Raw genomic sequence first — 25698 nt, forward strand, 5'->3', positions numbered from 1 at the left:
AGTCCCATTAAAAAAATTCTAAAATCTCTCAGATGACACAAAAGTTAACAGTATTATGCTTACAGCCCTCTTTCTACTATCATTTGCCGAAAATCTTTTTCCGATGTCACAACGAGCTCAGGGTACAAAAATTGGCAAGTCTTAGGTGATTCTCCATGTATATGTAGTCATCTGACTGACCACAGTTTCGTCATCACTTCGTTTTTAATCCTCACACATACTGTACGTTCGCATCGTCCTACTATGGAGTAAGCAAACGTACACTGCCACATGTCTAACGCGGACTCTTACCCGTGTCCTTTGCTTGACGAGGTACAAAGAGTGCTACTCCAATAACACGGAGCCTTTTCCTTTTATCGCAATCACGTTTTCCACTCTTTGTCAGAACTAAAGGTTTCTAAGAGATGATCTGGTAATAGAGAAGAAGCACTGGTGTCAAATTCACGGAAGTAATGTTAAAGGCACTGAAAAAGGTCAAGTAAGCTGTGTACGAAAAACATTTACATAGCCGCGTGTTGTGAGCAACATACAGTATTGAGCTGTAGGTGCATTAAATGATAATCCCAATAACATGCCATTCCCCCCGCTGAATCATGGATCTTGCCCCTTGGCGTTGGTAGGGAGGCTTGCGTGCCTCAGCGATACAGACCACAACGGAGGGGTATCTGTTGAGAGGCCAGATAAACGTGTGGTTCCTGAAGAGGGGCAGCAGCCTTTTCGGTAGTTTCAGGGGCAACAGTCGGGATGACTGACTGATCTGGCCCTATAACACTAACAAAAACGGCCTTGCAGTGCTGGTACTGCAAACGGCTGAAAGCAAGGGGAAACTACAGCCGTAATTTTTCCCGAGGGCATGCAGCTTTACTGTAATTTTAAATGATGATGGCTTCCTCTTGGGTAAAATATTCCGGAGGTAAAATAGTTCCCCATTCGGATCTCCGGGCCGGGACTACTCAAGAGGACGTCGTTACGAGGAGAAAGAAAACTGGCATTATACGGATCGGAGCGCTTAATGTCAGATTCCTTAATCGGGCAGGTAGGTTAGAAAATTTAAAAAGGGAAATGGATAGGTTAAAGTTAGATATAGTGGGAAATAGTGAAGTTCGGTGGCAGGAAGAACAAGACTTTTGGTCAGGTGAATATAGGGTTATAAATACAAAATCATATAAGGGTAATGCAGGAGTAGGTTTAATAATGAATACAATGAAGTCGGTTTAAATTACAGATAACTTTTGGCTTTCTGAACACTTTTTGCAACATTAAGCACGAAATTCAAATGCAGCTAAATAATTAAGTTGCTCCTCATTTAAATCATAAAATTACAAATAAATAAGAAACACCATTATAGCCAACGGCTGCTTGCTAGCACGAAACCATTACTGCCTGTCAAAAACCATTTAGTTGTACACAAACCAATGTAAAATGGAGCCTTAAATGAGGGCCGCTACATCACTCAAACAAGAGCTTCCGTCCGCGACTCATTTCCTCGTCAGAAATCTGTTTACTGCGACTGAAAGAGAAGGCGAGCGTAATAAACAACCAAACCAGTTGTTCATCGCTTTAAAAGGACCCGCTAATAGGGAAATCGAGTTTTGTTCAGGACGTACAGAGTGAATTTCGAAGCACTTTCTACTAATCGGAAAGCTGATGAGCTACACGCACGGCAAATTAGAAAAGAGAAAGAGAGACGTAACAGATAAAGAGAATGGGGCAACGAGGAAAACAATAAAACACGTCTTTCACAGTAAACCTACTTGCCACAGAGAGAAATTGATAAAAATTAAAAACATGCGACAGTAGTAAAACCTGAGACCGTTCGTCTACAAAACAATTTTCGCGTATTTCTCGATACAAATTAAAGTCCGAGACAAATGTAAGTGAACTTGTTAAAGCCCTGGCAGAGCGTGTCGTACATAGTATATTCTGGCTGTTAATTATTAAAACAGAAAAAATATTCCACAGAGGTACATTGTCGTGTCCTTATTGCTCCAAATATATTCATTATTTTTCGTTCACGAAGAAATCTTTACAAAACCCAGGTAGTCCCAATATGCATTTTTCAATATGCATTTTTCAATATGCATTGTATTTGACGTGAAACTTCATAATTAGAACCAGAATAATCATTAAAGAGTCTTCCGGAATATGGAAGTTCTGGAATCTGCAGATATCTAAGTAAGATTGTGAAGGTAATAGTACTGTTATATTTGTACTAAGATTAGAATTGTAGGACAACTATGTTTTATTCTTATCTGAAGAGATGTGTCTCCTGGCAACGGACAACTTCTAATAGACTAGGAACGACTAAGTACTTAATTACATATTCGAATATAAGGTATCGTACTAAATATGTACTAGAGTCCTCCAACATGTTAGCAGCAGGAACGAATTCATAACATCCATTGCAGGATGATCTCTGCCAGAAATCAGTTGGTAGGCCAGAGGATAAAAGTATTTGGAGAAGGTCAGACGGTTACCGGCCAAGGGACGTCCGATAAATGTGTTCAGGAAACATGTAACATCCTGCTTATGAGATCGAAGGAGACCGGCTGTAGCAAAATGTCAACAGGAAGATGGCGTCTGGCCTTATCCTCCCACTTTCCGCAGCCGTCCGTGACGTGGGAGAGCGCAGAGGAAATCGTTATGTCAATGCAAGAGTCGTCTGTTGATATTTGGAAATGTCAGACTAAACACATTCTGTCTGTAGTGAAAGAGACGCTTTCGTTTTTAGTTATTACGTTGACTGTAAAAAAAATAATACGAAACACATTGAGGAAGTGACGCCACAATGACAGCTTGTTTTGATTTCGGAAATACGAGTCAACTTACGTTGTTTGGATGTAGTGTGTCAGAATTACGATGTACTCTATACACAGATCTGCTTGTATGCTTTTGGTGTTCTTTGTGGGCATAGTAGTGACATGGGAAGGATGATAAAAGACTTTAAGGTACTGAAAAACATTTTCACTTTCTCCGTAAGGAGACGTCTACAGTGCTGCGGTGCATCAAATTTTACGTTTTTGGAAAGAAACGTTGCAACTGAAACATAAGAAATTAGAAGTCGAACGCTATCAATACTACACACGATATTTTTGACTATAAGCAATGTTTCCGCAGTAATGGATATGATACTCGGCTGTCCCTGTTCTTCGCCTTCAGTCCACCAGGATGATAGTAACGAAAATGTATTTCTTCAATCAAAAGTAATCATGGAATAAAAGTTTGTTCTTTGGAAGAGCAATCGGACGTCATTAAACCACTGCCCTAGGAACGTGAAAATAGCAGACATTGCAGAAAAAAGAAAATCTAATCATACACAACAAATGCGGAAAGGAGAAGTTAGATAAATGGAAGTGACGATTCTCACTTCAGTTCATGCAGAAATGCGCAATGAAAATCAACGTAAATTAATCATATACTTATATTATGTATAGTGCAGTTTTGCGTGTTTGTCTTGTTCAGTATAAGTGACGTAAAATACGGCAATCATGTGGAACGAAATGCCAAAGATAAACATAAATTCAGGTTTTGTTTTCATTTATTCAACTATATCCAAAAACATAATCATTACAGTGCTCAGTTTTGACACTTTGGAAAACAGTGAAACGCTTTTACTCAACCTGTAGTTGTAAAGTACGTCATAACCTAAATACTTTTGTTGAAATTGAAGCTGTGAATGCAATAAAAACAAAAACAGTGTAAGTACTCCAGATTAAATTATCGACAGGCGTGCGTTCAACTCAGAACAAAAGGCTAGCATAATTAATATTTGTGTGTCAACGTTCAATACAGGGCATGTTACACGGCCATTATTTGCTAAATATTTATATAATGACAGTATCAAAAAAGAGGGAAAATAACCGTACAAAGTAATGCAGCTCCACTTTTGTGCATATTTGATGACTCTAGCTTGCGGAGCGCAGCCAGTAAAGTTTCATAATCATTGTTATATCATATGCTGACCTTTGTGACTTTCGTCGTAGATTCATATGTAACATTTCATCTGTCTCTAATACCTTAAGTCCTGTTTTCGTTTCGAAGGCTATGTTAAAAGTTACCGATCAAAACTTATAGTCCCTTTAAAATCCCACTGACTTCTGAAGAATCTCTCACAGTCTTCAATTATATTTCTACAAAACTTGTAGCTTCTGATAAGGGTCCAAGCAGCCAGAACACATAATACTGAAAAGATGGCCTAGATAAGTTGTCGAATTACCGTGCTTAACATGGAAGCATCAAGTGGGCTCAGCAAACTCGAAAATATTCCATTGGTCAGCCATGCCGAGAGTACCTCGGGAATTCTGTAGAAATATGGATTCATTCACCCACATCCTAAGGAATAACTTAAAGTTATTAAATTACAAATGCTGTGTTTGTTACTCCTTTGAGGCATTACGACGGAACCTAGTTGAGCAGGTTGAGCAGCTCTGAAATGTCGGTCACCATAGACTTTGGAACATTCCCTGTCTCAGTAAACAGGTCAAATACAAATTTTGTTGTTGACGATGCTATGACTGGTGGGGTTTACAGATTCCAGTCTGAATCTTGGTAGGATAGACAACGAGAAATTAGCTTCATCGGTGGCAGAAGTTTTCAGGAGTATCCTCCACGTAATGTTTTTTGCCTGGCCTTGGAAGTCGGACTCTTACTATTAAAAAAGTTTAATTAACCTCAAAATATATGAACGCAACATATCAAGTAAGAAGGAGATAAAAATAGACAGTTCACTCAAACGTAGAACGTCGTATGGACGAACTTTTTTTTCCTTTCTTCGTATGGATTATATATTGTCCAAAGCCTTAGCATTGCAGGTAAGAGATCCTTGCATTTCCCCGTTTTGGCAAAGATGAGCCATTGCCACGAAGGAGTACAAGGATTGAATAATAATTTGTGAGTGGAAAGCGACTTAAGCGTACCACAGTTCCGCGTTTTATGAAAGGAGCTCGCTACAAAGCTACGGTCTTTAAAGTGAACAAGCTTACAAGTAACTCGCAGATTTTCTTGTTGCCTAGTGTATCTATTAGTTAATATTCTCGTGATTCTCATTTTTTGTTATTATCACTGTTGTTATAAATCTCATTTTGTTTTAATATTTTAGTCAGATTGTTTAAGAAGTCTATGTGAAAAAAATCACTCGCAGCGGTCATACATTTCAGTGTAAGCTATGAGCAGAGAGGGTCTCAAGTCTGTGGAAAATTCGGGCACAACTGTTTGGAGCAAAGACTGGTCACTAGTCAAAGGAGAAACTGGGCACCATAAGGTCTTCCTAATAGCTTCAGGTCCAGACATGTAGCTACTTGCAACTTCAGCAATTTAAATATGCACCGTGCACAGTTGACAGAAGCCATGATGCGCCACCTAGTATACTGCGTATCATACGCCTACTAGGTGTAAGGATCTCAGTCAGAATAACATACAGGGAAGGAAGGAACCTCATCAGGCCTTTCACAGCTTGGCAGATGACTGCTCATGAGCACGGGAACCACACCGTCTCCAGCAGGATCATTCTTTCGCACTGCAGCGCCATGTGCCGTACTGGGATCAAACGACTGGTGTGTTACGGCTGCCATCGTACCTTGCCAACAACGTCGATCATAATAAGGATGTCGTATCTACAAATACTGTCCTGACCGTTTCGTCCTCAGACACAGCTGACACCTGCGGTACTAATCTTCGCAGACCAGCTACAAACACGAAGCCTCCTCATGGCGCCATTACGCTCAGTAAATCCAGTAGCTCGTTAACTTTTCCCTACTCTTCTCTCTCTTTTCTCTCTCTCTGTTCGCGTCTGAGTTGAGTATTATGCTTTGTACTCTACGCTTTATTGTTATAAGTCAACAGTTTCGCATAGTGCTTTAGAGAATTAATATGCGTTATCTGTACTTGAAAATTCATGGAGAAAAAATACATTGGTTATTTTCGTGCAGTTTATTTTTCTGTTTCTTCAGACAGAAATGTTCTTTACATTATAAGTGCATTTATATTTTTTCTCTGTTTTATTGTGAACCAACATCACTAGGATATTATTCTGTTATTACCATTATTATTATCCTCATATTTTCTTCCTAGCCAGAAAAAATTACGCTTAGTTTTACTTTTCTCACCTTTTACATTGTCAGCCTTTGAAAACTTTTGGTTGTAGATCCATGGTGATCATGTGCTCTTAAAAAATTCTTGAGTGTACTTTCTTAGACTTCTTAGGGAGCGACAAGTGGAACTTTTTCTTTATTTCACACAAGGGCACTGCTGAAAGGAGGCCATTTCACTTCACCATCCACACATAAATTTTTGGTGTGACTCGGATGGGGAAGCACTTGGGATATTACTTGGGATGACACAAGTTTAACTTGCGTATGGTGTATGACGTGTATTACGTTTGTTTTCTCTCTATAACCAAGGATGTGAATCGCTGGTTATATTTCTCAAGTGAATCGCGATCGTTTTCTATTTACATTTCCGAAATACTACTTTGTAACGCTGATCGAATCAACAGTTGCTCAATTGTGTAAAAAGAAGAGAGAGTGTATAGACAGGGATAAAGACTTGGGTTAACTCAATTTCTGTTTCAACTATTGTTATAACTTAGGCTAGACCCTCTTGAAAACTTTGCTTCTTTTTGACATGAAGATTGATTTATTTTATGCGTATTGCTTGACCCTTTTGTAGTCTTGTTGGCGGCAGGTGGCCCCATATTCTTGTATAATCTGCAATATATAAGAAATATATGTTAAATAACTTGGTTTCTAAACTTTGCTATGACTGCCCCACTTACCCTTGTTCTATTATATTAACCTATTCGTGGTTAATCCAGTATATAAATGGAGTCAAGGATTTTCACAAAGATAGGTAGCAATAATTTAATCAAAACGCTTCATTAAGACTGAGAATCAGTATATGCTACTTTGAATGAATTGGTTGTGTCAAATGAGTAGAAGCGATAGTGTTTCAGCCAGATAAACCATGAATAAGTATTTCCTCTTGTTGACGACACTGCTTTATTTGCCCTCTTTATCATCCCACATTCATTTCACGCGATTCCTTCACCTCACGCACATTGTAAGTTTCTGGTATAGACAGTATTACAACAGAGGATGTATAAAGGTCTCTGTGCGTCCATCTTTTCAGAGATGGTTGTGGGACTCGGCTGTTCGATACAGAATACAGATGGCGTAGTAAGTCGGTGAAACTAGTAGCCAAAAAATAATTAATAATTTTGGAAACTAGACGGCTGAATGGTGTTTGATTTGACATCCTGTAAAGAAAGAAAATTAGCTCTCCGCCCCTATTATATCTTTCTAACACTCGGAAATAGTGCAATAAAGCTTTTAAGTACCTTTCTTGAGTAGTTGATCAAAAACCGAGAAATTTAAAGGAGAGACCATAATGGACCAAGCTACTAACCTACTGAATTGGAGCCTAATGCTCAGTTACATTTTATAAGCCACACATGTTTCTCCAATTACGTCTAACGCCGAGGATCTCATAGAACTTAAACAGTGTTAGCCGAATATGAGTTTCACGAGCCTCATATTTCCGAGCTGAGGTCACTTTAGGGTATTACTGAATTAACATTTGCATTACAACCGAACATGGCCATCCATAATTATAAATCACTGCATTCAGTTTATTTATACATAATATTATTTCACGAACGTACACAAAACTAGAGAACTAGGCGAAAAATGATTAAACTTAGAAATTTATTTATCAAATTTCCTCTCAGTCATTCCAGACTGTCAATAGTACTTCTCAGCTACTAGTCCAAAGAACGAAATTTAAAACATACAGTTATTATGCACAAGAATAAATTTCCAAATTGTGATGTTTGATGTGTCAGGGATATATGGCGACTCCTCGCTGTAACCGTGCTGTTATGTGGTTAATTTCGATAGTACACTCACTCATTAGGGTTTTGTGATTGTTGACAAAAGAATCCGCTATCTTACTATCTTTTCCTACTGTTTATTAAAGCTCGGAGCGTATTCAGCGTATGTGTATCCAGGATAACATAGTGCTGAAATTCGTTCACTTCCGGATGTTTGCTACATCCTGAAGAATCTAAAACACCAGTCCTATACAGGTAGTCAGCGTGGAAAACCTACCCCAACATAATGCGAACACTTGACGTCTCATGTCTCTCAGTACCTATCCTTTGTTGATATGGGGCACTGGACTGCAACAGATGTCAATCCTTTTCTTACTGAGATTTTTGCAGTAATTTTCCCATTACATGTCAACTCTTGTGTTTCGAAATGTAGAGAAAGTCGCAATATGTAAGATGTGCAAATAAAGGCTTCTCTTTACTGATGCTGAGTCTGGCAAGGCCATCTGCTACTTGGTTGTGTGTGACTACGTGAGTGTATTTATTAATACGTAAGGATGATCAGGAGATCATGTTCATCTCTTTGGTAGTTAGGCCGGCCGGGGTGGCCGAGCGGTTCTAGGCGCTACAGTCTGGAACCGCGTGACCGCTACGGTCGCAGGTTCGAATCCTGCCTCGGGCATGGAGGTGTGTGATGGCCTTAGGTTAGTTAGGTTTAAGTAGTTCTAAGTTCTAGGGGACTTCCGACCACAGCAGTTGAGTCCCTTGGTGCTCAGAGCCATTTGAACCAATCTTTGGTAGTTTAGTTCATTTGTTACAGGATCAGCGATTATGTGGTCTGTATGCCCTCTAAATCAAATAGTTCCCAAACACTGTACTTACTGTCCACTATGAGTGACACACCAATGCAAATAAACTCACCAGTTCAGTTGCTCCCGGGAGATATAACGCTAATACCGTGTAACACTGTCTCAAGTAATGTTATGGTCACATTTCAGCGAGGAAGAGAGTCCACAAGTACATTCAGATACGCCATATCCAGCTGAAGCTACTCTTCGATGAGGAAATCCCGTCCACCCACCAAACTACGGGGATGTTGATAGCTACGTTTCACCTGCTGTTCCAAATAATTCCAGAATTTTTTGTGGGATTAATATTGGGTAATTTATCAGGATAACTCAGGTGCGATAGCATGTCTGAGCCTTCGTCATACCAGGAACGTCTGCAAGCTACCCTGTGAACATGGTTGTTGTCTTCTTGGAAGATGGGAGCTTCCACAGGGTACTCCTCATGAAGATGTAGAGGAAAGGACAACACTAAATCACCCAGAATAATGAAACAAACACTCTCGCTAAACGAGTGTGGTCTACTTATCGTAGGGATTCATCCCTGAAGCACCACAGATCCACCTGAACTACACCATTCATGTACTGCGTGTTAAGCGCCTCCACGCTTTCCATCAATTAAAAAGAGAATGGATTGCAGCTAGTCGGTCAATATTACTCTCCTCCAGTTAGGTAGAGTTCAGTTTCTGTGTTTTTGCACCAGTGGAGAAATGCAGCTTAATGTGACGTTTTGCGAGATAAACGACTCCAGTGTCTGTCGAACACAGTTCTCTTCACGATGTTCTCTCATAACTGGCAATAATTCCTGCCCGGTTTAAAACCAATTGTCCATGACAAGGCGTGGCATTCTTCGCCGATTCCATTCCCTTTGGATCTTTTTAAGACTAGTATTGTAGCGCCACGTTACATGATTATGATTCGTATACCTTTCCATGTAAAATCCCTTGACAGTACTCGTCCATACGCCATCTAAGACTTGGCGACCCCGGGGTCCTGAGCTGGGGACTGGTCAGCGCCGCTAGTCTCCTGGCACTGTAACCCCCGGACATATTCAGCGACCACCGTATGGCGCGGCGGTGGAATGTTGTGTGTTACGGGGAATGGTAATCTTGGCTTGACCGCCTGGATTGCGAGGAAGGCCAACCTCTATAAAAACCCCTCAATCTTACGGTGTGGTCGGCGCCTATAAGATGCATGGCTGTTGGGGTGGAACTGTCGCAAGCGGGCAACCTCTGGGGCACCAGCCGCACCCCAGTTGTATAAGGCCTACTCAGGCATGCGGGGCTCTGTCTGAGCGGACAGACCCCTACATTTCCCCCTACCAGTGGATTGGGTGGGCCACTGGTAGGAAAACACAGCCCATCGAAAAAGCGACTTCGTGCTGCGAGTCCTCCAGCGCCTGGTGTTGCTAGATTTTTATCAGACTGTCGTCACAGAGCACATGCTGATAATCAGAATGTGTTTTTGATTGTTAAACGGAAAGAGGGTAGCTTTGAGAGGGTTTCTCCCTTTTACATCCACAGGGGTTTTGAGGGAATTGCCGGAACACTGAAATCTGTGAAGCGACTGCGCAATGGGACTCTGTTAGTTGAGACTTCTAGTTCCCGTCAAGTCGCTTCTCTTCGGAAAGCAACCTGTCTCGGAGAGTACGCTATCGAGACCGAGCTCCACTCCACTTTGAACTATAGCAAGGGTGTTGTGATATGTAGGGACTTGGTGGATATCCCCACAGACGAGTTAAAATCTGAGTGGGCTGACGAAGGTATTGTTGACGTGCAGCATATTATGAAATGAGTCGATGGGGACCTAGTCAAATCCGAGTCTTTTATTCTTACGTTCAGTTGCCCGAGACTCCCAGAACATGTTAAAGCGAGGTTCTTATGTTTGGCAGTACGGCCATATTTCCCCAACCCAACGCGCTGTTCTAAATGTCAGCGCTTAGGGCATACTACGTTGGGGGGCAATGGGATACCCACTTGCGGTAAATGTGGTCAGCCTGCCCATGAAGGAGCCGATCGTTCATCGCCTGTGAAGTGCGTGAACTGCTCTGGGAGTCGCCCTGTCTGGAGCCGGGTCTGCCCCATCTATCTCGAAGAACGGAAGATACAGGAGGTTAAAACATCTAAGCGCATCCCCTATGGTGAGGCCAAGAAGCTCTTTAAGGCCATGCAGCCTCCTGTGTTTACAACATCTTTCGCTTCCGCTCTGAAAAAACCGGTACAGTTCGCCACTGTTGCTACACAAACGGAGGTTGCTAGTGTTAGCACTAATACCTGAGTTTGCCAGTGCACTTGTGCTGCTGCGGTTGTTTTGAAACCTGCAGCTCTCCCCGCAACGTCGGCCAAGGCCGTGGTTGCTGACATTGGGGTACTTCCTGCCTCTCCCCATATGGCGCCTTCTGCCCAGGCGAGTAAAGCTCCAACTGTTGACAAGGCTCTGCATTCTAAGCCCCCCAAGACAAAGACGCCGAAGGTGAAGGTTTTGCCTCCTGAGGAGTCTAGTCAGGGTCGGTCCGATGACGAGGCCATCGTATTGTCTGACATGTCCCGTGGGTCGTCATCGGAGCTGATGGACATTAATGTCGACCGGGGGCGATCTTCTCGCCCCAGGAATAAATCTCCGGCCAGTACGGGCTCTCCTACAAAGCACAGAGGCAGGGTGAAAGTTCATCCACCCTGATCACTGGCTACCATATTAGAGTGGAGCCTGAATGGGTTCAGGACGCATGTGGCCGAATTATCGCTCCTTGTACGAAAGTGCCCTTTGTGCTTATGTCTCCAAGAGACACATTTTTGGGCCACTGATGCTCCTTCTTTACGGGGCTATACCGTATATCGAAAATATGATCTGACAGGGGAAAGGGCAAAGGGTGGTGTTGCGGTTTTCGTCCGTGACATGCACCACTCATCTGAGCTCCCTCTCGTTACAGACTTGCAAGCAGTTGCAGCTGACCTTCTTGTGGGTCGGAGGCTCACAGTCTGTTCAGTTTACTTACCGCCTCAGGATGCAATAGACTCTGAGGCTCTCACAGACCTTATTAGCCAACTCCCCCGCCCATTTCTTCTTCTGGGGGGCTTCAATGGTCTTAATGTCTTATGGGGCTCTCCGAATACTTGCCCCAGGGGTCGCAATAGGGAAAGCCTCATGATGTCTGAAGAACTGTGCATCCTCAACTCTGGTGCTCCCACTCATTTCTGTACTGCTCCTGGGTCGTCATCAGCTATTGACCTTTCCTTTTGCTCTCCAGCACTCGCGGATTCTGCTCTGTGGGAGGTTGCCGCTGACCTCCATTCTAGTGACCACTTCCCCCTTTGGATTCGCCTCCTGGATGAGACTGTGGCATTACCAGTGCCGCCCTGGTGGCACCTCTGCAGAGCTGACTGGACGCTTTTCAGCCAACTGGCTGTTTTGGAACACTGTGCCAGCGTCCAAGAATGGGTCGACCATGTTACAGACGTGATCTCCCATGCTGCTGAATTGTCAATCCCACGGTCATCCGGTCATCCCAAGAGGCGTCCTGTCCCTTGGTGGACCACTGAGTGCCGCTCAGCCATCCGAGCCTGCGGTGCAGCTCTGCGCCGCTTCAAGTGCCGTCCCTCAGCTGACAATCTTGCGGCCTTTCGGGTGGCAAGGGCCAAGGCGCGGCGAGTGATTAAAGAGAGCAAACGACGTTCATGGCAATCGTTCTTGAACTCCATCTCCCGCTTCACTAGTTCTACGAAAGTGTAGGAAGCCATCAGGAGGATTTCTGGGAAACTCAGCCAACTACCTGTCACGGCATTGCTGCATCAGGGATGTCTCTTCACGGCGCCGAGAGACATTGCCCAGACACTGGCCATGCATTTTGCGGAATCTACCGCCACTATTAACTGTGATCCAGATTTCTGCCGCTACCGCACTGCCATCGAGAGGGGTCACATGGACTTCCGGTCTCCAAATTCTGAGCCCCACAACTGCCCCTTCACAAAGTGGGAACTAGATTCGGCGCTGTCTGTGGCTCATGATACTGCGCCTGGCCATAATCAAATCCGGTACAGCACGCTGCATCACTTGTTGCTGCCATCCCAGGAAGTTCTCCTGAATTGTTTTAATATGATATGGTTATCTGGCACGTTCCCTGACTCGTAGAGGGAGGCGATTTTGATTCCCCTTCCTCAAACCGGGGAAGGACCGAACGCATCCCAGTAGTTGTCGAAGTATTGCTTTGACGAGCTGTGTCGGGACGACGTTGGAACGCATGGTCAAACGTCGCCTGGTTTGGCTGCTCGAGATCAGGCAGCTCCTTAGTCCCTCTCAGTGTGGGTTTCGGAGATGTCGTTCAATACAGACAACTTGACCCTGCTTGCGGCGGCCATCCAGCAGGCCTTCCTACGTAACCAGCATTGTCTAGGTGTATTCTTTGACATTAATAAGGCTTATGACAGTACTTGGCGCCGCCTTATCCTCAATCAACTCCATCAGCGGGGCTTTCGTGGCCGTCTCCCCATCTTCATTCGGTCGTTTCTTTCCCACCGCCTTTTTCGATATCGGGTTGGTAATGTGCTATCTGATTTGTACGTGCAGGAGAATGGTGTTCCTCAGGGAAGCGTTTTAAGTGTCACCCTCTTTGCCGTCGCCATTAACAGTATCACGTCCACTATCCGGAGTCCTGCCCAATGCTCCTTGTTTGTGGACGATTTTGCTGTTTTCTGTTCTTCCTCCAGTCTTGTCACTGCTAGTCGGCAGTTGCAGCTTGCGATAAAGCGATTAGAGGCATGGACTGCAAAGACGGGTTTTACCTTTTCTGCAGGCAAATGTGTGTGTGTTCATTTTAATCGTTCTCGACGTCATTTTACCTCCCCTGAATTGCGTCTGAGGGACACCATTCTTCCTTTTAGCGACACTGTGAGGTTCCTGGGCCTCACTTTTGATTCAAAGTTGTCGTGGTTGCCTCACCTTAAAGACCTCAAGGTGCGGGCCCTGAAGGCACTGAATATTTTGAAGTGTCTGAGCCATCGGTCCTGGGGAGCAGATCGGGCGCGTCTGCTGCAGTTTTATAGGGCTTTCGTCCGATCGCGTCTTGACTATGGTTGCACCGTGTATGGGTCAGTGAGGCCTTTGTATCTGAAGATTCTTGACGCAGTACACCATGAGGGCATCAGGCTGGCCACTGTTGCCTTCTGTACCAGTCCCATCCACAGCCTGTGTGCTGAGGCAGGGGAACCGCCGCTCGCCATCCGGCGGAAACTCCTCATGGTGCGACGGGTGTGTCATTTACTTGCCTGTCCTAACTCCCCTGCGTACCCTACCGTTGCCCAACCGCCTATGGAATGTCTCTTTTCCAGTCGTTCCAGGGCAACGAGACCATTTGGGATTCGTGCCAAGCATTTGCTTGAGTCCCATAGTGCGGAGCGTGTGGCCCCCCAACTCCAAGGTTTTACCCGCCTGCCTCCCTGGTTGCTCCAGTGGCCCAGCGTCCTTTTAGACTTGTCGGAGAACCGGAGGAGCTGCACTCCTGCGTTTGTTTTTACCTCCATATTTTACGATATTTTACACCAGCATCCCGACCATGTACCATTATTTAAGGATGGCTCTAAACAGGGGGACTCTGTTGGTTGTGCTGTTGTTTTCCCTGATCGAGTCGTCAAGTTACGGCTTCCTGCGGCGTTTACCATCTTTGATGCCGAATTGTTTGCGATCTTGCGGGCGTTGGAGCAGATGAGGTGTGTTGCCAGTCTTAAGTTTCTCATCTGTTCTGACTCCCTGAGTGCCCATCAGACCATGCAACACTTATACCCAGCGGATACGGTCGTCCAGAACATCCATGATGCCCTGCTCCACCTGCAACGGCAGGGGAAGGAGGTTTCTTTCTGCTGGGTGCCGGGGCACGTGGGTATTAGGGGAAACGAACTGGCGGATGTGGCTGCCATAGATGCATGTTCCCTCCCTCACATTGTTGAATGTGCCGTCCCCCGTCATGCTGTTACCTCCCTCCTGCGTTTTCGTGTTATGCGTCAGAGGGAAGAGGAGTGGCTGGCAGTCGGTGAAAATAAGCTGCGTCTGGTCAAGGCCACAACGCGGCCATGGCGTACGTCCTACCAGTCATGCAGGCGGGATGAGGTTCTCTTCACTCGCCTCCGCATCGGGCACAGTCCCTTAACGCATGGTTTTTTACTCCGGCGGGAGGACCCCCCAATCTGCAGTGCTTGTGGCGTCCAGATTACTGTCCGCCATATTTTACTTGACTGTCTTTTATTCTCTGACCAGAGGGCGGTGGTTTCTTTGCCACCGGATTTGCCCTCTATTTTGCAAGACGACGCAACGACTGTGGTTAAGGTCTTACGGTTTTGTGTCCTGCCCAATTTGTTGCCTTGGATTTTAGGGAGAGGGTTTTAATGTGCTGCTGGGTGACTGGCTCACCCAGGATTTAGGTGAGAAGTCCGCCAGTCACGATTACCTCCTTGTTACCCTTCGGTTTCTGTTCTCTTTTCCTTGTGTTTCCTTTCCTTTTTTAGTGCGTTTCTTCTCCTCTTGTTTTGCCTCTGTATGTGAGGATTTGAAACTGCGTCAGGTCTGTGTGTTTTAGCCGTTCTCCTTGTTCCCTGTCCGTCTTAGTCCCTTCACTGCATCTGTTCCTGTTTTTATGCGTTTGGGCGCACACACACGCACACACACACACACACACACACACACACACACACACACACACACACACACACACACGCCAGCTAACCGACAACATTATTCGTGATGTGGCTGAACGAGAGATCGTATCTGCCATTATGTCATGTCTGTTCGTCAAACCATTTTACATAGTAAAACATCAGTACTTCCAGACTACACGACTTTAACCACTCACAGTAATACCTATCATGTTAAGAGGTAGTTAAGATAACGGATTAAAATAAAGGAACTGTGTTAATGAATATCATTATGCTCAAACTTTGATGGCTGTGGTGTGGTATTGATGCCTACGATGCCACAACACGAGTGCGCTCTGCTAGGTTGGCACTACAAGAGACACCGACGACAGCACCCTCTAGCCGGTGTTGTCGAGGTTTACGAGCCCCGCTACTGCTTCTGCCCATTTTCATCAGGTGCAGCCGGCCAGGACACTTCGCTTCAACTTCGCACCACCTTGCGAGTTATGAAATATGTTTGCATATGTTTATACACAAGTAAAGGTGCTTTAACTGTATTGGCAGTACCGACGTAATTTTCCTTTTCCCGTTCCTTCCCACGCGCCGCCTCCCATGCGGGATACAAAATGTGGGATACATGTAACAGAGTGGTGGTTTCTGGTAACTGTATGTGTGCGGATTAGTAGATACATGGAAAGCGAAGTAAGGAAAATCAGGTGCTCTGATTTGGATTTGTGTAACGAATGATGTTGCAGATGTGTGTTATGGATATAATATGCACTGATGGAGATGCAGAGTGGGGGTTAGAGAGGTCGGTAACCAAGCCTTGATTTATACAGAGGAGAAGAAAGGGACTGAAGCTGGTAGGAAGGATCAAGAAGTGGGAGTTGGCTACAGTTAGCTTGGAACAGGATTAGGAGCATGTAGAGATGTAGAGAAGATTTATGCGTCGATAGAGCAGAAGCAGCGGCCAAGTTCTAATGTAAATGAAGTCATTTTACTGATCAAGTTTACGAGATTGTAGGACTTCCAGAGGTGTTCTGTATCTCCATGTGCATCTACTTTCGGTGCGTTGCCTAGCGTATCTCTGGCTCCGCTATGAATTTTCCACTTTCTGGTTGTAATTGTGAATTGTACTTGGGAAGACGACAGGTTGGTAACTTTTGCACGGTCGACAATTTCGCTGACTTTCCTATCATCGTAAATGTACATGCGAGGAAGTACTATATAGCCTGTTTCTTTTTAGTACGTATTCACTTGGTAATATGGTTGTAAACTTCTCTGTGACTCTAGGCAGGTACTAAGGAGAGCCAATCATGTGAACTGTTATATATCCTGATCCTAAAATTATCTGCAGTAGTTAATCAGAGAACTGAGTCAACAAAATAACATATTAGATCTCCTGTTCTCCGAAACGCCCGAACGTTTCGACCCAGTCATCAGAGATAAAGGTATCAGCAACCATTAGACCTCTACAGTAACACAGAATACGGCTGTAAATACGTAGGAATATAAAGAAATGCCGGAAGATATTTCTGCTTGGCAATAGTGACAAGACATGTACCTCAGCCGGCCGCAGTGGCCGAGCGGTTCTAGGCGCTTCAGCCCGGAACCGCGCGACTGTTACTGTCGCAGGTTCGAATCCTGCCTCGGGCATGGCTGTGTGTGACGTCCTTAGGTTAGTTAGGTTTAAGTAGTTCTAAGTCTAGGTGACTAATGGCCTGAGATGTTAAGCACCATAGTGCCTAAAGCCGTTTGATTTTGAAGTCGTCGAAGGTGTTCTTTAAGTTTTGGAAACAGATGAAAATCGGATGGCGACAAGTCGGGACTGTATGGAGTGGAGGATGATCGGTGACACTGAACCCAAGGCGTCGGACTGCTGCAGTTGTCGCAACGCTCGTACGTGGTTCGACACTGTCATGCTGAAGGAGAGGGTGGTCCATGTGTGACAGAACGGTTTAAATTCATGCTTTCAATTTCTGAGGATCTTTCAGTACCTTGAAGAGTTAATTGTTGCGTCTTTAGGCATGAATTCCAAATGGACCACACCGTAAACATACCTTAACAACGTGAGCATGACTTCACCTGCTGCTGACTTCGTATTGAACATTTTATGCGTCGGTGATCCTTTGTGGAGCAGCTCCATTGATGCTCTTTATTGATCATGGACGTAATGATGAACCCAACACATAACTAGTGTCAGTACAGTCATCATAGTACACAGCTTTAATTCTTTTGTGAAGGCCGTTGTCTTTGGTTAAAACTCGACTGTAGCAAACTTTTCCTCACGCGCCGACATAGTTACGTTACATACCTACTTGTTACACGCTATAGTTCGGAGCCCTCTAGCAATAGAGAATTGTAACTCACGTGAGCGATGCGGGAAGATAAACGAGTAAATAAACGACCTTCAATACCTCAAGCAATATTGAGTACAGAACAAAAAATTCAGCAAGCGTTAGTGCACTATGTATGGAAAAGACCTTGCTCCTCTTTTAACAGCAGTGTACTATAGGCACTGGAGGAGCGAAGCATTCATAATGATTGGAAAATAGTCCAGATCATTCCTGTTTTTAAGAAGTAGTGTCGTCGACCAGATGCACAATACTATACGATGTTACTATGTCTGTGTTATTCCGAATTAGGATAAAAATTTCCTTTGGACATGCATGCGACTTTCAAGTTAAACCTCGCGCCTGTACGGGAATATACATAATGGATGTGCGAGTAGCCGGACGGAGTGGCCGAGCGGTTCTAGGCGCTACAGTCTAGAATCGCGCGACCGCTACGGTTGCAGGTTCGAATCCTGCCTCGGACATGGATGTGTGTGATGTACTTAGGTTAGTTAGGTTAAAGTAGTTCTAAGTTCTAGGGGACTGATGACCTCAGCAGTTACGTCCCATAGTGCTAAGAGCCATTTGAACCTTTTGATGTGCGAGTACAGGTTGTAGATACGTGGTAGACAATATATGGAGGTTGGGATCTGGCCGTGAGTCGTGCGCCGCCTCGTCCACGTGCCCCGCACTGAAACTCATCAGCGATCCGCTATGACCTCTCTCCTGCTAACATATGTGGAGGTGGCACGACATAATGTGACGAATGATCAAAACCTGATACTACCTGAAGCCGCTACAAGTTCTGTTGGATAGTAGGTTTAAATGGCTCTAAGTAGTATGGGACTTAACATCTGAGGACATCAGTCACCTAGACTTAGAACTACTTAAATCTAACTAACCTAAGGACATCACACACATCCATACCCGAGGCTGGATTCAAACCTGCGACCGTAGCGGCAGCGCGGTTCCGCACTGAAGCGCCTAGAACTGCTCGTCCGCAGCGGCTGGCTGGAGGGTAGGCACCGATGGTGACGACGTCGCCACTGCAGCCGAACGGTGCAGAGGTTCCGGCAGCCTCCGCCCACTGCGGCGTCGGGAGCACCTGGCCGCCGTCACTGTCGGGATCGGAAGCAGGGATTTCACAAGACAGTGTCGAGCCCCGCCCTGCAGTGGATGACAAGTCTCGGAGCCGTAAGCAAAAATCATCCAAGCGGGCTAACAAGAGGCGATTGTGAGCCTAAGAATGTGACAAGAATGTGGGACTGGTGGAAGACAATGACTCTGTTGCAGCGTCTACACTTGCAATGGTTTCCTCATTCACCATGAGGCGCCAGGCAGTATGGAATAATCGCCTTCTCCTGGTGGCCTGGAAAACGAGGCACAGACTCCCAGATCGTGGGCTCCAGTGAAAGTGGCCAGCCACCAGTGACATCCCTATCTTCTCATTGTGATTGGGTAGACGATGTAGAGGCAGATGATGTGCAGCACATATCGGTAACTCCTCCGGCGCCCATGACTGAAACTTAGCCCGGAGGACCCTGCCTGACAGGGGATCATACAGAATAGCAATGCACGTCATGCGGCCGGCGGCTGTGTGATGTACGACCCCACCATGGAATTGCGCCAATGCATTGCCTCCACCACTTGCAATGTCTCAAACCTACCGTGTGGGAACAGTCAATGTCAATGGTATCCACTCCACTTTCAAAACCCACATGTTACCAAACATGATAAGAGCGGCAGAGTTGGACATTGCCCTTCTCCAGGAGTTCCGTCCAGAGCTGCGTTTAGACCTTTAAGGCTACAGCAGCAATAGGCTACATCTGCTGATAGCGCAGAAGAGACGGCTATGCTTCTCCGAGAAGAAATTGAAGCGACGATCATGATATACCTGCAGAATGCACGAGGCATCGCACTCTTACTTGGCGCAGTCCGCCTCGTCAAAGTCTACGCGCTCCCCGGTACTTCACATCGCGGCGACAGGCAAGTCTTCTATTCGGGGGAGTTCGCCCCAATTTTGCAGGAAAACATGGACCATCACACAGTGGGCGGCGATTTTGAAGTGTTCTGTGACCCGAGGTCCCGATACCGCATTGCGTCCCATGCCCAGCTGTACATGCACTGGTTTGTGACCTCGCCCTCCACGACACATGGCTCTACACTATGGGAACCTGCAAGGATATACGCACTTTACTGGGCCTCTCTGCCAGTCGATTGTACCGGATGTATGTCTCGCGCCTAATAAGCAGCCGCGTAATTGTTACATATGGTGGCCACTGAGGACCTGCTCGGGCTGCGGCCGGGAGAGCCATGTTCGAACTGAGTCTCTAAAGCGCCGCTTCGTCCAGGTGCCCCGCACTGAACTTCACCAGCCATCCACTATGACCTCTGTCTCACTAACGTATGCGGAGGCGGCACTACATGACGTGACGGATGCTCAACACCTGATACCTCCTCAAGCCGCTAGAAGTTCCGTTGGAGAGTAGGCGCCGACAATGACGACGACAGGGCTGCAACCAAACGGTGCACCGACCACTGATGTAGAAATCTGGCCGACGGCCTTCTCGGATCATCTCGCATGTATCAGCATTATCACCGTACCAAGCCAACACAACCGATGCAGCAGATGCGCATGGACACGTAACGTCACCCTCCTTCGAGAGGAAGCACGTCGGCAAGAAGTTACTGACACGTGGCGCCGTTGCAGCAGGCGCCTGCCCATGTACGCTTTCACGTGCTGTGGTAACTGGGGCGTGTCAGACCTGTACTCAGAAAGACCATGATGGCATACGGACGTTAAAGATCGAGTTGGCAAGGGCCGACATCGGAATTTTACTATACAGCGTTACGTGAACTGGCGATACAACTACCGCCTCCTGAACGTCAGATGTCCGTACAACGCATCAAAGCCCATCTACTACGCATCAGGTCAGAGCACCTAGAAGGTGTCCTCATCCGTGCGAGAGTGCAAGAGCCGGCCTTTGGTGGCCGAGCTGTTCTAGGCACTTCAGTCTGGAACCGCGCGACCGCTACGGTCGCAGGTTCGAATCCTGCCTCGGGCATGGATGTGTGTGATGTCCTTAGGTTAGTTAGGTATAAGTAGTTCTAAGTTCTAGGGGACTGATGACTTCATATGTTAAGTCCCATAGTGCTCAGAGCCATTTGAACCATTTGAGAGTACAAGACCGCAATCACCAACGACGTGGCATCAATCTATCACATTGTGCGCGAGAGGCGCCACGGCAAACGTCGGCACATCATGGCGATAAACACGGAGGAAAGCGGCCGCACATGTTCGCCCCGCACCATGGGACCTTATACATGGAAGATCCGCGAAACGTACGTGATTATGACGAGGTGCTGCACGGTTTTGTCACCCATAGGGACGTGGCATCCGATGATACACTGCTGTTGCCCGTCACATCAGACGAGCTGACATCGGCCGTGGCACGTGGAGCACCGAACAAATAACAGGGCCGGACGGTGTACCCCTGGAATTCCACCACACTTTTTATGACCTTATGGACGACAAGTGGCTACAAATATTTAAAGAACAGGTCCACTCTGATTTTACTTTCCCCGCGAAATTCACAGACGGCATCCTGATCCCAGTACCGAAACCAAATGGTGGTTGTAGGTGACAGCACTTTTGCTCACCCACACTCCTCTACAACGACTACAAGATCTTTGCCAGCATCCTCCGCGTGCGTCTCCACACCGCTTTCGGGAAAGCCGTTCACACCGATCAGGCATGTTTAGGTGGTGTCAGCAACATGCATGCAGCATTAGAAGCATACCGCGACGTAATAGCTTTGACGGCGGCCTGCGCCCTTGTCACCACTCGTTCGACCGGGTCGACTACGCATTCCTACGCTCAGTTTTGGAATGCATTGGCCTCTCTCCAGTGTCTGTATAGGTCGTCCTTCGATTAGTCCACGAGGCGCGTTCCCGCATGAGGGTGAACGATTACCAGAATCACCACACTGTTGTTTGACGGTCAGTGCGACAAGGATGCCCTTAGTCGGGCATATCATTTGTAGCAGCGCTTGAACTAGCTTCGCATGGTCTACGACGGCGATTAGCAGGGATCTGAATGTGGGACGTGACCGTTCGTTGTGGTGCATTCGTCGATGATGTGGTGTTCCTGGCCAGATCAGGAGACGAAATACAAATGGCGTTTCAGTGGCTACGCCCGTACGGGGCGGTCGCTGGGAACGTAATCAACATGAAGATGGCAAAATGCATCGATGTTGGAGGGGGGCGGGGGGGAGGGGGCTTTCCAACGCAACGACGGTGCCCTTTGACGAGGTACCCGTACTCAAATGTTTATGAATGCTGTTCTATAGCAACGTTCACCTCACGACGACAGCTTTTTACCGCCTGCTATCAGACATGTACCTTGATACAGGAAAACAAATTGCGTCGAATGGACGTGCTCCTTCGAGTACGTTATGTTAACACATATATTGTCCCCAAACTGAACTATTTTGCGCGTGTCCTTCCCTTGATGGTTTCGATGACCGACAGATTTTAAGCACCACATGGACATTTCGTTAACGCCGGTCTTGTTTTTGAAGTCCGATACGCCACCCTGACACTGCCGCAGCGGGCGGTCCGTATCGGTTTAATTCATGGCTATGACCGTGCGCGAGCGCTCTATCTCAACACTCTGATTTGCACGTGGACCTCTGCCCACATAGATCTGAGGGCACCCTGACAGCTGAAGTGGCACCACTCTCTCTGCCGGCCGGGGTGGCCGAGCGGTTCTAGGCGCTACAGTATGGAACCGCGCGACCGCTACGGTCGCAGGTTCGAATCCTGCATCGGGCATGGATGTGTGTGATGTCCTTAGGTTAGTTAGGTTTAAGCAGTTCTAAGGTCTAGGGGACTGATGACCTCAGAAGTTAAGTCCCATGGTGCTCACAGCCATTTTGGAACCACGCTCTCTGCAACCACCGGTTTTTGTTGGACACATTTCATAGGCACTCGCTCTCATCAGAGAATTCTTGATTGACCTCAACTACTTACGATCGGACCTTCCGTCAGCACGGATGCCAAGCAGGAAAGACTATTATCGCCTTTACCAACAGCAGCAACCTACCAATACGAGCGCACACCGGCGCCCCAAAGTTGGATGGAACACGGTGTGGCGAGCAGTACACGCCTCTTTTCTACCTACGACGGTGCATCCATTGTGATACGTGATATGTGGTTGTGAACAGGGAGTTTGATACTCGTCAGAGTCTACATTTCAGTCATCTGATAGACTATCCTTTTCGTGATGCATACAATTGCAGACTCTACTTTTGCTCCTTACTGATCACAACACATGTAGCTTTCGCCGCCACCTGAACTACAGGACCCATTTCTCTAATTATATAGGTTCATTATTTGCGGACCCTCCTGCTAATGGGGGGGGGGGGGGGGGGGCGTTCGGGGTATGAGGTGCTGTACCTGAAGAAGCGTTGTGGAGCATATTGATCCCCTACGGACGGAATAGGGGGAACCCCTACCAACCGATGAGAAGACTACTCGGACGCTCGCTACGGCAGCTGTAGGATCTTTTATTAATACAAAAAGTATCAATAAATACAAAAAATATAATATATAAATAAAAATAGACACTCCGGCTAACTTCATTGTCGTCATTCTATTCTACAGCTGAAGGTTGTTCTTATTCGCAGTTGCGAATACGTATAGTGTAGCACAAAGCTATAGGCTTATATCTCTGACGTCGGACTGCAGAAGCATTTTGGAACATGTTTTATGCTCGCGTATTATGACGTTCCTGGAGACCAAAAATTGGCACTGTAGGAATCAACAGGGATTCCGGAAACATCGACTGTATCAAAGTGAGCTCGCCATGTTCGTCCACAAGACCTAAAAATCAGCAGGTACCGGCGTCTACGTTGATGTTACATTCCCTAACTTCTGTGAAGCGTTCTATACAGTTCCGCACTGCCGCCTGAGGCACAAAGTACGAGAGTACCGACCAGACTACGTAGTTATGTTATTGTACTGAAGAGCTTTTTAATCAGAAAAGAGCGTGTCATTCTAAACGAAGAGAAATCTACAAACCCAAGAGTAATTTCAGGCGGACCCCAGTCCATTGTTATTGGACCAGTACCTGTCCTAGTGGATAGCGCCGAATGTTTGCACCTTCCGTTCCCCCACCCCCGTCATTACGCCACAGCAGGCCGCGAAACAGTAGGTAGAATAAGATTAAACATCCTTTTTTCTTCGGATAACTTTCAAATTTCGTCGGATGGTTTTAAACGGCCGCTAGTGATTCCTACCTGTATACCAATGCAAACGTGCCTGCTTATTTCAGTGGATTTGCGGGGCAACGATGTCATTAGATAAGGGTTTAACTGTCTGGATGGTAGCAGCAGTGTCAAAGGGTGTCAAGAATGTCGTCCTGCTTCTCATCGCACTGCCAACTGTCGTTTACGTCCGAGAAATATGTGGGAATCAGTGCCCTAACGAAACGTGTGGTAGCATTGGCAGCCTTTCTCCACTCACTGAGGTGTTTTTTCTTAGCGGCAGTGTGTCTGTAACGTTTTCCTCTGCAGCACATAAGAAAGCCGCGTAATTTCGACTCTGAGCCTTGCGGGTCTGACCTCCGTAGCAGAGGCATTAAGAGAAGGGCTGAAATGTGGGTGAAGGAAGGTGTGACGACTTTCCCATCGTGTGACACATGCAGTGTCGTTGGACGGAACTACGTTGAAATGGTGTCAATGTGACAACACTTCACATAAGCTTATAAGCTCTGGACATTTCTTCGCATGTGTCGACGCACTGCTGTTTGAAGTGTCACCGAGCCCAGTGGTGAAGTCGTATGACGCGACGATTTTACAACATTACAGAGAGTTTGCAGGCACCTTTGAGCCCAATTTCAAGCTTCTGCATAAGACAGTTCAAGCTTCCCAAAAAGTGAATTTCGAAAAAGTGACACTTCAGTTGTGTTGCTCAGTGTAGATTCAAATGGTGACTAACTTCTTCTCATCCGGTCCTGATGCACGTCGTACATCGTGATGCCAATTCAGCTTCGTGTTTCTTTTCGATGCAATTCACAAGCCAGCTACGAAGTCTCAGTTCTGTAAAAAATGGTGAATACTGTCTTTTGTATTTCAGTGAATGTTTCAGTCTTTGCGTGTGAGCGCATGAACGTCCATGTTGCATCTCTGCGCCAATCTACTCCTTTCCGAATAATGATGATAAATACAGTTTACCTTTACGGAAACATTGTGCTAGGATTCTATATATGTTGCACGTCCAATGAAGTTCATGAGTAGGCTGCACTTTGTGATTAAATGTTCTTTAAGCATCAATTTATTTCGTTACACCTTTCCCGAATGTGCATACCATCACGCTTTACCCTTCCTGTGACCACTGACATCATGTAAAAGAGGAAGTTCTAGAAAGCATTTAGTAAAGTTCAGTCACTGGTCGTTAGTTAGATTTTCGTTTCGATTTTTCTTTGTAACAAAACCTAACGTTAGTGTCAATTATTATTTTGGGAGTTCCGACGATTTAAGAATTCAAGTGAAACTAGAGGGTGCTAAGCACTGCTTTGTTCACCAGGAAGCTCGCGGCTAAGAAAGTCCATGTTATATGGCGATAGAACGTGCCACCAATGAGCCATTTCCCAATTTTTAAACATTTTGATTACCGTACGAGCAGAGGGCGTTTTTCAGTAGCAACGCTACAAAATTGTGGCAAAATACATGAATACTTACAAAGGATCGACAATTGCAGCAGAGATTAACCACTGACACACACCGTGAAGAAGTGTAACGTATCGCAGATGAGTAGACCGAAAAGGCCCATTACTGTACGATAGCTAAATTTCGGAAGAATCACTGGACGCAAACACATCCATAAAATATCTAGGAGTATGCATGGAGAACGTTTTAAAGTAGACCGACCAAATAAAACTAATTGGAAGTGATGCGAAAGAAAGATATTCATAGGAATAATCCTCAGAAAATATAGTTTACCCACAAAGGGGGTATCTTGAAAACCTCTTATTCGGCTAATACATAAATACTGTATTTCTCGGCAAGGTGGGATCC

Source organism: Schistocerca americana, chromosome X (assembly GCF_021461395.2).
Source record: "Schistocerca americana isolate TAMUIC-IGC-003095 chromosome X, iqSchAmer2.1, whole genome shotgun sequence".
Taxonomy (NCBI): Eukaryota; Metazoa; Arthropoda; class Insecta; order Orthoptera; family Acrididae; genus Schistocerca; species Schistocerca americana.